Raw genomic sequence first — 11353 nt, forward strand, 5'->3', positions numbered from 1 at the left:
AGAGGGAGAGGGAGAGGGAGAAGAAGAGGGAGAGAGAGAGGGAAAGAGAGAGAGACCAAGACAGAAAGGGCTCTTTCATCCACTAGTTCACACTCCAAATATTCCTAAAAGCCAGGGCTGGGCAAGTTTGAAGCCAGAAGCCCAGAATTCAATCCAGCTCTCCCACGTGGGTGGCAGGGACCCAGCCACTTGAGCCATCACCTGTTGCTCCCAGGATGTGCAGTAGCAGGAAGATGGAATTGGGAGCAAAACTGGGGCTCAAACTCAGGAACCCCGATATGACATGCAGGAACCTCAATTGGCATTTTACTAGTTGTACAAAATGTCTTCCTCTGGGTTTTTGTTTTTGTTTTTTGATTCAGAGGAAATGACCAGGTTATATGATCAAAAGGAAAATAAACACATATGCACAGTGTAGTACTTCTATCAGTCCCAGATTACTCCAGAATTAATCTTTCGTTCTTAAGAATAGTAAATCAATTAGTTGCATATGTAAAATGGCTATACTTTAAAAAGCTTGACACTTGAAAGGGAATTCTAAATATATATATCACATTTTCAACCACTTTGCAAATAACTTAGTTATTTTCATCTTTCTCCTGCTCCTATTTCTTTCCTGTAAAAATTAGATTTTAAGTATATTGACACATTGACATTTTAGAATCTTTTATTTTAAATCATTCCTGCTTGAAGATTTCTCACCACCATCCCATGTCTACTCACTCTTAAGAATGAAAATTTCAGAGGGATAAGGGAACAAAGCATGTAACTAAAAAGAAAGATGCTCATTTGCTGAACAGATAGTATTCTTGGGTTATAGAAAAATACCATCACTTTCAAATACGTGACCATTTTATAATTCTAGGAGGCCCTAATTATTTTCCTGAGGGAAATAGGATGGAAAACAAAAAATACTGCAGAATGAAAGTAGAGGAAGATATTTTAAGATACAGTTTATACAGCAGAAGTTTTGACAAACTGCATACAACGAGAATGTAGGGCATCCTTTGCCTACAGTGTAGAGTATCAGTACCCTTGCGCAGAAGAACAACATCTATGGCACTGTAACGGCGCTGCACCCTGTTCTAGGCACTTACACATACGAGTGTCTGCTCGCTTATTGCTTACAACACACTCGTGGACTGACTTCTTCCCTCACACATGGGCTACTCTTTGAACTTTACAGTTGAAGAGACTGAGGTAGAGATTGACCTGGGAGGTGGCTCTCTCTGCTTCTGGGTTTGGATATGGCTTTGAACCTCCCAAGTCTACACTGTTTCTTTTCCAAAAGCTCAAGATACTCCATGGAATCATCTCAACGGACTCCACTTCCTCTAGCATACCTTGATGTGGCGCTTCTTTGCTTTGTTCCCAGCAAAACTGGGCTTCAATATTCTCAAAACCTCTTTGTTTTAGGAGAAAACGGTCATAATGAAAACCTCAGCACTTGTTTGAAGGTGCAGACTGATGCTGCCTGCAAAGTTTATCTTGGGAGGCAGGAGTTTATGTTTCAAGCAAGAAAGAGTAAGAAATTGTGGTGACAGCGATCATTGTACTTCAAAAGGAAAAATCACACAGTACATAGACGCTTTGAAGACTTCAAGGACAGGTGAGCGAGGGATACAGGCGGCGAACTGAACAATACATCATGCTGTTCTTGTCGGAAGACCATCTGCTGAAACCCTGAGCGTGGGAACACAGTGGGATCTGGAGGGTCTGGAATAAATGAAGTGGAAGAAATGCTGAGGAATCTTGTAAAGAGCGACCTCCAGGCAGCAGAGGGGAAGTCACATGACTTGCCCTTCTGGTTCGGCAACCGTGTGTGGGTTCGCAGAGGCAAGCTGTGGAGGGCGCTCTGTCTGAAAGGATCTCAGTCAAGGGCCCCTGGTGACGGAGCGCAAGCCCCGGGGCACGGCAGTGCAATGGGCGTCAGGGAGCGCAAGCTTGCGAGTACTCAGGAACCACGCGGGGCAGAGAGTGGATCCGATTACACGGGATGGCGAAAAGCATTTTTGACGACCAAACTGTAAACACAAGCACTCTGGGGTTTGCTCCTGCTTCCTGTCACAGACGAAGACTCCAGGCTCTTAGAAGTGAGGGACTTCACAAAGGTCAGTGTGCCTGGGGATGAGGTGTTGACAGTGGAAAGCAGAGGAGTTTCAGAAACAGTGCTGACACTAAGAATAAATAAATAAATAAATAAATACCCCGTACCCTCTTAAATATAAGAATAACACCAAAAAAATTTCCGAAGAAAGCACCGAGTGGTAATTCTTGGATGCCTCAGCAATCTGTTCTGAAGGTTATAGCATTAATTTATCATGTCTTCTAAAACTGCTGATAGCTTTTATGTGAGAAATTATGAATCAGCTGAACTAACTAGTCTACCTCTGTTGTTCTTATTTTTTTTTTACAAAAGGATTTATTTATTTATTTATTTGAAAGGCAGAGTTACAAAGAGAAGGAGAGACAGAGAGAATGAGAGGGAGAGAGAGAGAAAGAGAGAGAGAGAGAGAGAGATTCCCTATCAGCTGATTCACTCCCAAAATGACTGCAGTGGCCAGGGCAGAGCCAGGCCAAAGCCAGGAGCTGAAATTCCATACAGGTCCCCCACATGGATGGCAAGAGCCCTTCTACTTGGGCCATCTTCTGCTGCCTTCCCAGGTGCACCTGTAGGGAGCTGGATCGTAAGTGGAGCAGTTGGGACTCACACATGGTGCTCACGTGGGATGCTGGGCATTGGAGGTGGCGGGCCAATCTACTGCACCACAACATCAACCCCTCTGTTCTTTCAAGGTCTAATTAATACAGATGCTCAAAACATGAGAATTAAACAATAAAATATATTTTAGTTTAGTTTTTAAAATTTGTTTTGATTTTTAACTTTTATTTACTTGAAAAATAGAGACACAGAGAGAGTGCAAGAGCACACACGCACACGAGAGAGAGCTTCCACCTGTTGGTTTGTTCCCCAAATGCCCACAACAGCCTGGACTGGGCGCCTATAACTCACCCACTGAGTGGCAGCAACTCAAGTACTTGAATCATCGCCGCATATATTTACAGGAAATAGAAATTGGAAGTGGAGCCAAGACTCGAACCCAGGCACTTCAACCCGAGATGTAAGCATCCAAGCACCAACACTTCAACTGCGGTGTGAACACTTACCCCAGAAAACACATATTTCAAAAACTTAGCAAATAGGGGCTGGCACTGTGGCATAGTGGATAAAGCTGCCACTGCAGTGCCTCCATCCCATATGGGTGCCAGTTCAAATCCCGGCAGCTCCACTTCCAATCCAGCTGTCTGCTATGGCCTGGGAAAGCAGTAGAAGATGGCCCAAGTCCTTGGGCCCCTGCACCCACGTGGAAGACCTGGAAAAAGCTCCTGGCTTTGGATCGGCGCAGCTCTGGCTGTTGTGGCCAACTGGGGAGTGAACCAGCAGATAGAAAATCTCTCTCTCTCTCTCTCTCTCTCTCTCTCTCTCTTTCTCTCTCTCTCTGTCTCTGCCTCTCTGTAACTTTGCCTTTCAAATAAATAAATAAACTTAAAAAAAAAACTTAGCAAATAAATACAAACAACCCTCCTTAGAAGATACAATACAAGAGCCTGAAAAACTAAAGAAAAGGAATCGAAAGTTGATTCATGGTTATTATTAGTAATTGTAATGTTTTGATTTTTGTGCTAAAAGTAAATTTAAGGTTCATCACTGAGGGAGAAAAAATGGTGTAGGTTTTCAATGACTTTAAGATGGTTTAAAGCCAGATCCATGATCTACTGTAGTTCTCCACATCTCATATGTTCCAAAATGACAAAATCTGCCAATAGGAAAATGCTTTGACAGCACTTTTTGTGATTCAAAACCCAGCTAAAGAGTGAGGCAGGGCTCTCTCTCTCTCCCTCCCTCCCTCCCTCTCTCTCTCTCTCTCTCTCTCTCTCGGTCATTATGAGCGTTGTGTGGCTCAAAGGGATGGAACTCCAGGATCCTTTTCTTCCTCTTCTGTCTGAATCAGATTGTCACGGACACTTGGCTCCTGATTCTCTACGGGTGCTGTTGACGTGATGAGCTCACGCACCCTGCGGTAGCCAGGGATGCAGGGCCTTGGCACAGAAAGGACCTTTGCCTTTACTCAGTCTAGTCCTGCTGCTGTGACATAATCCCCGAGAGTGGGTAATTTATAAACATCAGACAGTTATTTCTTGCAGTTCTGGAGGCTGGGAAGCCCAGGATCAATGTGCAGACCAGTTTGGTGTCTGGTGAGGGTCCAGCCTCTGTTTCCAAGATGGAGCCCCGAATGCTGTGTCTCCGTGGCGAGGTGGAAACGGAAGGCAGAAAGGGCCTTAATCGCATTCATGACCAAAAAGCCCTCATGGCCTGATCACCTCCTAAAAACTCTGTTTCAGAATACGATCGCATTGGGATTAAGTTTCAGCTTGAAATTTAGTGGGGATCCAAACATCCCAACCACAGCAGCCCACATTGCCCTTGATGGAAGAGAGAAACTAACAGCCCTTTGGAGGGCCTTGTGGGCAGCACGTGCACCTGTGGAAGGAGAGGCGGGGAAGAGGCAGTGGCTGGCACACCTCTTTTCCTTGACTCTGCCCTCCAATGCCCTGGGACTTCCCCCAGCCAGGCCTGACTGCAACCAGCTGAGCACCCTGCATCTGGAGAGACGGCCCCTCCTGGTGCCTCTGAAGACCTCAGTGGAACGAGGGTCAGAGGCAAGTGCTAGGGCTGGGATTGAAGCCGCTTCAGGAAGTGAGACGCCTCCTGCAAAGTTCCTTTTTGACAGGAGCTTGACGTGCCACGTCATACCATCTGTGGCTGCCACTTGGCTCTTGGGTCTGCTCAGTCTATTTCTTTCCTGTCTAGAATTCCTCCTTGCAGGACTTCCTGTGAGTGCAAACTTATCTAGGATCTGGCCTGGCGGGCTCATAGAATCTAGTACAGATTTTCTCCTCCAATTCATCTGTTTGTCTCCAACGTCGCCCTCTTCAGCCACCATGATTTCTCCCTTCTGGATCACCGTGACTGCTCTTGATTGGTCTAAGTGCCTCCCTTTGCTCCTCCTCCCTACCACGAAGAATGCACGCCCTCAGTCTGACGGTGACCCTCCCATGCCCTCAGCCTCATGCTGCCAGCCCTCTGTCCTCTGCTGGGCAGCAAGGCCCTTCCAAGCTGGCTTTTCCTCACCAGCCTTCCTCCTCATCACCTCGTCTTCCCGTTCCTCCTCCCCCCACACAGCTTAGCCTTTCTCCAGTTGATTTTTCTGCACCCAGTATAGACTTGGTTTCAGGTGTTAGGCCCAATGTCACCTCCGGTGGGATGACTTTTCTGACCCCTCAGGCTGGACCAAGCATGCCTTGCAGTGGCCTCGGCTTTGCACAGGTTCCATCATCCTCCCTAGAGTGTAAGCTGCTGGAGGCCAGGGGCTGAGTCTCATCCTCCAGGCTCCAGAACCTGATCCCAGGGCTTGGCGCTTGCAAGAGCTCACACACATTTGGGGAGTGAATGAAGGCACCATTGACCCCAATAACCAGAGAGGGAGGAGCTGCCTGCCATGCATAGTGTATCTTGTGCTTATTCTATTTTCCTGTCCTCACTGAGGCTAAGAGGGCGCCCAGATTCCCCAGCTGCCCCTCAGCAGCCAGGGGGAGGCTGAGGAGAGGCGGTCTTTGTTCCTCCTCCAGATGGCTGGAGCTGGGCTGGAGCCCAGCAGCTGTGTTTGGGTGGAAGGCGAGAGGGCAGATGGCCTGGTATCTGTTTGTGGTCCGTCTGAGAGGCCGCAGCCCTGGCGCGAGGCATCCTCGGAGGTGAACTCGACAGGACGGTGGCAGAGCGGGGTGGACATCAGGGCAGGCCGCGGGGTTAGCATTCACTCATTAAACACTGGCCAGTGTGACTTTGAGGCAGCAAAAAGAATCCTTTATACATAAGGCCCTTATGTTCCTGGTGGGGGCTTTTAATGTTTCTATCTCAACAAAGCCTTTCCTATAAGGAAACTCTCTTAATTATTATCATTTCAAAGTTGCTTTAACACAAGCAAGTCTGTTTATATTTCAGCTTTGTTTTGTGCAAGTTTTAGCAGCCATTAAAGTAGTCATTCAAGCAATGTTGGGGGGCATGGTAACGAGTTGGGGCAGGGGGTGTTTTCATTGCTCAAAATACTTAGAACCAGAATAAGACGCAAGGCCTCATCATTTGCACAGGGATAGCAGTCGCATGCTTAGGCCCAAATGTTTTTGCTGATATCCTCCTATTAACAGGAAATTCTTCTGTTAAAGAAAAAAGTTCAGGATCCTTGGAGAATCAGGCCAAGAGCTAAGGGCTGCACCATCACCCCCTCACTGACTGCCAAAAGCCCAGAAAGCAAGACAGTGTCACACCTGTGTCCTACAGATTCATGTGTGGCCTCCTTAAGTTACCAACTCACAGCCACGGTCCTGAGACAGCCCCCTCCAGATCCATGAGGCCTTGGTCCCCCATTGGATCATCTTCCTAATTAAACACTCAAGTCATGACTTGAAGTCACCTTTTAGTGTTTGCACACAGCAAAATACCTAACGTTTGCAAGATGGAATGCCATGATGTTGTCACATTGCCTAGCTGCGAACTATCTATTCCCTACCACCCCTCCCAAACATATTTCACAGCAGTAAGGATCCCAAGACTACTGAGAATCTATTGAGGGCATGGCAGTAAGGAAAGTGGAATTGTGGTCTTCCCTCCCCTGCCCCCAGTGTACACATCCCCACGTAGCAGGTGGCAGCACCTTCCAAAGCCCGTGCATCCTAGAATCCATGGTTCTTTAAAGCACCTGTAATAAGACTGGGTTGCTGCCAGCAGTGCTTCCAACTTCCCTTCTTATGCCTGACACCTTCCTGTCCTTTCAAAAACAGGTTCTTGGCAGCCAAATAGGCTTTTGCCTATCTGTTCAATATGGTAGCTATTGGTCACATGTGCCTACCAACATGCAGATTTAAACTAAGTAAAATTCTACAAATGACATATCCTGTCCTCCAGTCCCCCCAAGTCTTATTGCAAGTGCTCACTTCAGCACATGGGGCCAGTGGCTGCTATATTGGGCAGCACAGAAATAGACATTCCCACCTCACAGAGAGTTCTATTGGATGGCGCTGCTTAAGCTAACTGGGCAATTCACTCCAGCATCAATTCATGCTTGCTTGATTTTATGACTGAATTGACCCATTGTTCAAATTTATTAATCAGTTCTGTCGGACTGACTGTGCACTCGGGCAGCTGTTGAGGAGACGACAGAAGTGATTTGTTCCATAAAATGCTAACAGTAATAGTAAGAATGAGAACAGTAGTAATAGCTGACATGTGTTGCACACTTATGCTCCAGGCCTTGTCCTAAGCACTTAACCTGTGTTATCCCATAATAGTCACAACAACTCTATTATTATCCCAATTTAACAGGAGAGAAAATTAGCAGTGGAAGCGGAAAGGGTGCTAAGAATTCACTTATTCCAACCCTTTAGTGAACAGAGCTCAGATTCTGGAGTGAGATCACCTGGATTCAGCCGAATGGCCTGGGGCAAGTGACGTAACCTCCTTATACCCTCTGTTTTCTCATCTGTAAAATGGCAAAAATAGCAGACCCGATCTTACACAGTGTTGTGAAGCTTCAACATAAGCAGTTCACATACTGTACTAAGAACCCAGAAAGTGCTAACTGCTTTGATTATTTATCACAGCTGAAGGAAGCCCAGGGGGATGAATGACACCCCTGAGGTCACACAGTGAATCCAAGCCCAGAGCTCTTTGCGTTATACCAAGCTTTCACTAGATTGGCCTCTTTTAACTACTTGGCAGCCAAGTGCCAGTATCATGCGTGACATCAGCATTTTTGCTGTGGCAGAGTCTGAGATGACTGTTCCGTGGAAGCAGCCAATGTCCAGGGCTTTCTGGCCTGGGGACGTGTGGAAAATAACCCAGATGATTTACAAGATCCCTGTCATTCTCTGTATTCTTAGGTGATCTGAGCTAGGAAAGCAAAGGCCAGGTAGCCTGTTAGGTAAAAGAGGATAGATGTCTTGACCCAGTGGTCGAGATCGTAAGAGTTTCTGCCGTAGGTAACATTGGAGGAAGAAAAAGAGACAGATACAAATATGAGCTCATTAGATGAGCCCCTTCCAGGGGCACCCACTTAGTGCATTTTGTCTATATGGCATAAAGCCTTGAAGCCTCAGCCACCTGCATGTGGGCTTGTGAGAGTGGTCTCGGGTGCCAGGCCCAGCCTCAGATACTCTGGTTCATCCCTTTACTGATCCAAGGTACTCGCATTAGAGTCTTTGGTTTTCTTTCTTTTTTCTTCAATTATTTATTTATTATTTATTTTCACTTTATTTAAAGGCAGAGGGACAAAGATCTTCCATCCGTTGGTTCTCTACCCAAATGCTGTCAACAGCCAAGGCTGGTGGGCCAGGTTGAAGCCAGGGGCCTGGAACTCCATCTGGGTCTCCCCAGTGGGTGGCAGGCATTCAACTACCTCAGCCATTGTTTACTACTTCCCAGGGTGCCCATCGGCAGGAAGCTGTATCAGGAACAGTGTAGCTGGGACTCAAATGAGCATTCCAGTACAGGAAACAGGTTCCCCAAGGGGCCACTAAAGCTGCCAAATGCCTGCCCCAAGTCCTTTATTTTCTTAAGAGAACATAAACTCACTGAGGGTCCAGGTATTTGGCTATGACTGCTCTTCCCTGGAAATTTGAGGACTGAAGAGGAAAATTCTCTTTACTCTCAATACTAAGAATGGTTAGACAATTCCTGAGCAACTGGTTTTTGTATTATGGACGTTGAATAGATAACTCACAGTATCTGCCCGTTTTAAATGGCTGCTAAGAAGCTCAGATGCAAGTGTCCAACCTGTTTTTAGTAAGATGGCACCACTTTGGTACACAAACCCTTTCTCTAGTGCTTTTTTCCTAACCTTATTCTCTAACCTGTTCTATGCAAGATGCAGAATATAAATTATAAAGATGGTCCGTGGCTGGGGCCAGTGTTGAAGTAGTGGGTAAAGTCACCGCCTGCAGTGGCGGCATCCCATATGAGTGCTGAGTCCTGGCGGCTCCACTGCCAGTCCAGGTCCCTTCTAGTGGCCTGGGAGAAGCAGTGGAAGATGGTCCATGTGTGTGGGCCTCTGCGACCCACCTGGGAGACCTGGAAGAAGCTCCAGGCTCCTGGCTTTGGCCTGGCCCAGCCTCAGCCATTGCAGCCCTCTGGGGAGCAGATCAATGGATAGATCTCTCTCTGTCTCTCCTTCTCTCTCTGTAACTCTTTCAAATAAATAAATAAATCTTTAAAAAGAAAAAAAAAGATGATGATGGTTGGTGTCATTTCAGGGCTTGGAAGGAACCTTGGCATCCCAGTCACTTCATTTCTTGTCGAATGATGTCAGTCCCTCATTTCTTAATTGGACAGAAAACATAAATCCTGGACGCCTTTGTGCTTCAGTTTCTTGTGGCGCGAGGGCAATTGGGATACTGCAAAGAACACTTTGTACTATAATAGAGCGGTCAGACAAAAGGTGCTGGCTATGAAAAAATACAGAGTAAAGAAGGGGAACCCAAAGTATAAAAAGAAAGAATTCAGATCAAGGCAGGCTGGCCCAGGAGACTAGAGATGAATTTGCTGGTGTGGCATTTTCCTTCTGAGCCAGTCTTGAACACCCATCAGCCCTATCTGGCCAGGGACCTGCTGCTCCTCCGCACGCGGAGGAGCCGCACCGGACCGGACGCTTGTTGTTCCCTTTTTTCACAAGTCCTTTCTATAGTAAAGTAAGAATAAGTAAACAGCAAACTCCCAAAGCAAGAATGAGTAGAGAGAAGTGAGAAAGAACGAAGTAACGAACTTCCCCGCGAACTCTCCAACGCACTCTCCAACCAACCCACACCACCATGCCGTCTCTCTCCTCCTATATAGTCCTCTCCACCAATCCGTGCTCTGCTACCCACACGCTGAGCACGCTGCTCTCCTCCAATCAGGAGCGGCTCTTGCAGCTTATCAAGTTGGTAAGGGGCAGCTGGGTAGAAGCTGTACGCTCCTCTCCCAGCGCCACATTGTGGGAGAGCAGATGCATAGAATAAGTCTTAATTCCAGTAACAGTATAGTCCGAGTTGCTCCCCACAGGACCTAGGTAGGCCTTCTGCAATACACTTTCTTTCCTCCCTTCCTCCCTTCCTCCCTTTCTCCCTTCCTCCCTTTCTCTCTTTCTCCCTTCCTCTCTCTCTCTCTCTCTCTTTCAGATTTTATTTATTTGAGAGGTAGGGTTACAGACAGTGAGAGGGAGAGACAGAGAGAAAGGTCTTCCCATCCACTGGTTCACTCCCCAAATAACCACAACTGCCACAGCTGGGTCAATCCAAAGCCAGGAGCTGGGAGATTCACCCAGGGTCCCACATGGATGCAGGGGCCCCAGCATTTGGGCCATCCTCAGGTGCTTTCTCAGGTGCGTTACCAGGGAGCTGGATTGGAAGTGGAGCAGTCAGGACTCAAACCAGTGCCCATACAGGATGGCCGTGCTACAGACGACAGCTTAACCCACTGTGCCACAGCGCAGCCTTGGGCCATGCTCTGAATATATTGGGAATCCATAGGGCTTAACATGGCAGTGGTTGGCCATCTGGGGTCTCTGGACTCAGAACTTTCAGAACCCACACTATACCTTCCAGTCTTGCTAGCGCTGATCTCTGAGTTCAATTTCAGTTCCTTTCCAAAGAATTGCTTGGGTTGCCATACATTACGATGGTAATATACAATCACACAGCCATTTTGGAAAACAAACAGGAATGCCTCAGAATATTAAACACAGAGTTACTGTGAGGCTGACCAGTTCCACTCCTAGGTACATACTCAAGAGAAATAAAGATATATGTGCACAAGTAAGCCTGTGCTGTACAGAAATGCTCACAGCCACATTAATTCCTAATAGCCAGCGTAGGGAGCGACCCAGATGTCCCCCAACTGATGAATGGATTAAAAAATGTGGAAAATCCATAGAAAAAAATATTGTTCACCAACCAAAAGGAAGGAGTTACTGATGCATTATCCAATGTGGATGAACCTTGAGAACATCTAAGTGAAAGAAGCCAGTCGCATTGTACGATTCATTCCATTTATATGAAAGACCCAGAGTGCGCAAATTCGTAGAGACAGAGGCAGCTTAATGGTTGCCAGAGGCTGAGCGGAGATGGAACAGGGCATGGCTACTAAGAGTTTCTTTTAGGGTGATGAGAATGTCCTAAAATTACATAACAGTGAAAAGATGCACAGGTCTGTGAACATATGGAAAAGCACTGAACTGTACAGTAAGTGAGTGAATTTTATATG

The sequence above is a fragment of the Oryctolagus cuniculus genome, chromosome 4 (genome assembly GCF_051225735.1).
Source record: "Oryctolagus cuniculus isolate XC-2025 breed Fujian yellow rabbit chromosome 4, ASM5122573v1, whole genome shotgun sequence".
In the NCBI taxonomy this organism is placed as follows: Eukaryota; Metazoa; Chordata; class Mammalia; order Lagomorpha; family Leporidae; genus Oryctolagus; species Oryctolagus cuniculus.